Source organism: Mus caroli, chromosome 3 (genome assembly GCF_900094665.2).
Source record: "Mus caroli chromosome 3, CAROLI_EIJ_v1.1, whole genome shotgun sequence".
In the NCBI taxonomy this organism is placed as follows: domain Eukaryota; kingdom Metazoa; phylum Chordata; class Mammalia; order Rodentia; family Muridae; genus Mus; species Mus caroli.
Genome location: NC_034572.1, coordinates 144,963,348 through 144,967,793, shown reverse-complemented (window position 1 = coordinate 144,967,793; position 4,446 = coordinate 144,963,348). Strand labels below are relative to the sequence as shown.

At 47.5% G+C, this 4,446-nt stretch overlaps 1 non-coding gene across 1 annotated transcript; it reads left to right on the top strand.

Moving 5' to 3' along the window:
- The first annotated feature begins 1,226 nt into the window (after positions 1–1,226).
- LOC115030701 lies at positions 1,227–1,288 on the top strand. The gene has a single exon (XR_003836301.1). It is a non-coding gene; the product is annotated as a U7 small nuclear RNA (small nuclear RNA).
- Positions 1,289–4,446: the final 3,158 nt, after the last annotated feature.

The following is a 4,446-nucleotide window of genomic DNA, read 5'->3' as shown; positions in this document are numbered from 1 at the left end:
GAGGCTCTGATGATTCTTGTCTGGGCTGCTGCCAGAGCCATGTCTGGGTCTACGGCCCTGCTGCAGCTGAGGTCTGTGTTCATGTTTGCTGCTTTTGTTGCCACTGAGGGTCATCTGGATGTCTGTAGTCTGGGCTGCAGCCTGAGACCATTTTATTGTCCAGGGGCTATGCTGACACCAGGGCCAAACTGATCTGAGAGCCTTGTGCTGCCACCTGAGGCCATGGTGCTGTTCTGGCCCCAGCTGCTACAAAGCACCATGTGTGAGTCTGTGGTCCTGCTGCAGCTGGGATCTGTGTTGAGGTTTGTGGTTCAAGTTACACTAAGGGCCATGCAAAAGGGCCATGCAGATGTCAGTGATCTGGGCTACCACCTGACACATGTGGATGTCTGAGGACCATGCTACTTGGGGATGTACTGATCTGACTGGCTTGCACTGCTACCTGAGGTCATGGTGATGTCTGGACCCATGCTGCCTCAGGGTACCAGATGTTGGGAAAGAGTGGCGTGACACAGTTCCCACCCATGAAACTGGGCTGGTAGGGTGTGGGTTTCCCCAAGTGTGGATAAGGCTTGTTTGCATAATAATGTACATATTTTTCATGTTCTGGGGGAATATTTTCCCTGACAAGGTTATCAGGGGATGTGCTCCGCTCCAGCCAAGGTTAATGACTCCAGGGTATTAGAAACAACATGAGTCTGGGAAGTGAGAATGTGTCTAATGTTCCTCAGCAAAATGATATTGCTGTGACTTGTGAGACATACCTTAAGGCTGTGGGAAAGAACTCAGAAAACATGAGTTCAAGAATGTACAAACAAGATTTCTCAACTACGAAAAATATAAGGATGCAATATGAATTGTATGGGGCTTCATGGATTTAAAAGAACAGAGACAGCTGCACTAATGTGTTGATAAAGGGAAAGGAATAGTTAAAAAACAAGGGTCGTGGTTCAAGTAATAAAGGAATACCAGGAAGTATGGGAGTGGTGATCGCAGGGCAGGATACAGCCCAGCTAAGCTTATTGTTTGTGTTTACAAAAGCAGGCAGATCTCTAGGACTTGCTATGCTAAAAATAAGTACTTGCTGTCTTTTTATGAGAATCAAGAGGCTAAGGTCATAAGATACCGATTCATTGTATAATCAAAAGGGAACCTGGATTAAATGACCAAATTGATATACAAATAAAAGACTGGGCTTTGGTCTGCAAGAGCTGGTCTATACAGAGAGCTATTATAGCTCTTTTAGAATGTTTCTAGCAGGTTTTCTGAGTATGATTGGGAAACCCACGAGCTACCTAGAGAGCTGTCCTGAAAGCTATCTCGAGCAGATCACAGAGCTGTCATTACTGACTTCTTGTACCCATCACTGACTTCTGGTGATTTCCTCCACTACTCCTTAATACCTCATTCTCAGGATCCCTCAAACTGAGGCAGGCCCTTGACAGCAAGGGGGCCTTATCTGGGCCATGTCTGGGTCTGTGGCTCTATTGCAGCCAGGGTCTGTGTTGATGTCTGAAGCCCATGTTACCACTAAAGGCCATGAGTACTGTGCTGAGCTGGTCTTTCCCTTCACTAGTGCTTGGTACTCAGAAGAGTTGGCCCTGGTGGTGTTGGTGCTGGAGAGCTAGCCCCTCCTCTCACTGACTGAGTGCACTTGGAAGAGCTGGCTCCTTGCCTGGGCAGTAGAGGCAAGCTGGCCCTGCTGTTAAGGGTGCAGGAGAGCAGATGGGCAGACCAACTCAGCTACTATCCAGGTCCAGATCCTGGGCTTTGAGCTGGCCCACTATATTCCATCTATGAGCTGCTGGAGTTTGTGAAGAGCCAAGTCCTGCAGAACTAAAGCTTCAGGATGTCCACGACTCAGGGTAAGAGCAGTGTATCCTAGAGGAGTCTCAGTGGTAACCCAGTATTGATGGTGCTGCAGATGTCAAAGGCCCCAAACCAGACCAATGACTCATTGCAGTGAACATTTGCAAGTGAGCTCATTGGACAAGAATGTACCGTGGGACAAACCACAGCTTCCATGGTGATATTTTTGTTTGCTTGTTTGTTTTCTTTTACAGGGATGGTTACAAGAATTGAGGGTAGATATGGAAGGACTGGGAAATGAATGAGATTGGTGTGCATGATGTGAACTTCACAAAGAATCAATGAAAACCAACCAAACAAAACATAAAGAAAAATAGCACCACAGAAAACTTTTTTAGTCTAGGAAGTAAAAATAAATAATAATAATAATAATAATAATAAAAAATCAAGGTTAAAGGGTAACAGAAAATATGAGATAAAAGAGAAGAATCACTCCAAAATGTAAATGCATATCACAGTAAACACACCACAATAAGTGTAAATACACTGAGAGCCTGCAGGGGTAATGGGTCCCGCATCTGCTCTGCCACAGGGCTTAGCCCCTTGGGGAGGCAGGATGCAGGATGCAGGATGCAGGAGTTTTGACTACACTTATGCTGTTGCCAGGTGGGTGTCAGGCTATGGGAAGCGGTGGGACACAGCTCCGGGGGGTGGGGAAGCACAGTCTGAGGTCCTGGGGATAGCTGGAGTTGGCTTGGGGGGTCCCCAGGCCTGCAAGGAGGTCAGGAACGTCTGGTTCTCAGGCTCTTGGGCACCCAGGAGCCACTGGGAGCCATGGAAGAGCTGAGTATGAAGTAGGTGCAGGGGAGCTAGATTTAGCCCTGGGACCGAGGGGGGAAAAGAGAGGGGAGCTCTGGCTGGATCCCTTGGGGAGAGAGTCCTTGGCTTGTTTGAGGGCGGCTTAGCTTGGGCTTGGCTTGGTCTTCGTGGATGAGAGTGTAGAGAGGCCTTCCATGAGAGACAGCAGCTCTTTAAGCAAAGGCCTTCTCTATTTGTGGATCCTGATGAAAAGAGGCAGTCAATAGTTTTTAAGGCATTTATTGCCATGGAAGAAAGTGGATGAGTAAAACCGAACCCCGATTCTCAGGACAGGCTTGAGGTTAAATACCTTTTGCAGGGAGGAGTGTCTGGGAAGGAAAGCTTAATTAGCTAAGCCCTTCAGGCCTTTAAGTACCTCATTAAAATGGAGATCTGTCTTGAGTCTACATGACCTGTGGTCAGTCCTCTACCTGTGGAGGGGCTTGGGGGCATTGCCCTTATGTGACAGGGGGCAACAAATCTATGGAGGGTTGCACCCTAGTGTCAGGAGCCTAGTGTCAGGAATCAGGGAAAATGCCTGCCGTCCTTTTAGAGTTACTGGAGTTTCTAGCTTTAGCTCAACCAGGATCCAGGTTGCCTTTCAAGTTCCTACAAGAGCCTATCTCTTTTCTTCTTCTTCTTTTTGATTGGATATTTTCTTTATTTACATTTCAAATGTTATCCCCTTTCCAGGTCTCCCCCTTGAAACCCCTTATCCCATCCCCACTGCCCCTGCTTCTATGAGGGTGTTCCCCAACCCACCCATCCACTCCCACCTCACTGTGCTAGCATTTTCTTACACTGGGTAATTGAGCCTTCTTCATAGAACCAAGATCTTCTCCTCCTATAGATGCTAGACAATGTCATCCTGTGCTACATATGCGGCTAGAGCCATGGGTCCCTCCATGTGTACTCTTTGGTTGGTGGTTTCCTCCCTGGGAGCTCTGGGAGGTCTGGTTGGTTGATACTGATGTTCTTTCTATGGGGTTGCAAACCCCTTCAGCTCCTTCATTCCTTTTCTAACTCCTCCATTGGGGACCCTGTGCTCAGTCCAATGGTTGGCTGCAAGCGTCTGCCACTGTATTTGTCAGGCTCTGATAGAGCCTCTCAGGAGACAGCTATAACAGGCTCTTGTCAGCAATCTCTTCTTGGCATCAGCAATAGTATCTGGGTTTGGTATCTGTATATGGGATGGACTGACCCCCAAGGTGGGGTAGTCTCTGGATGGCTTTTCCTTTAGTCTCTGCTCCACAGTTTGTCCCTGTATTTCCTTTAGACAGGGTTAAGGATTTGGCGATGAGTGGGTGGCCCCATCCCCTACCGGGGGCCTTGCCTAAACTCTGGATATGGTCTCTATAGTTTCTCCCTCCCCTTGTTGGGCATTTTAGCTAATCTCATCCCTGTTGGGTCCTGGGAACCTCTTGCTTTCCTGGTGTCAAGGACTTGCTAATGGCTAACCCCAGTTCCCCATCCCCCATTGCTACACACCTCTGTTCAAATTCTTGACATCTTCATTTGCATCTTCTGTATTTCATCCCTGTCTCCTTTCATACCTGATCCTGACCCCTTTTTTCCCTCTATTCCTACCAAGTTCCTCCCACCCTCTACCTCCCATGAGTATTTTGTTCCCCCTTCTAAGTAGGATTGAAGCATCCACACTTTGGTCTTCCTTCTTCTTGAGATTCATATGGTCTCAGAATTGTATCTTGGGTATTCAGAGGTTTGGGGTTAATATCCATTTATCAGTTAGTGCATACCATGTGTGTGCTTTTGTGTTCT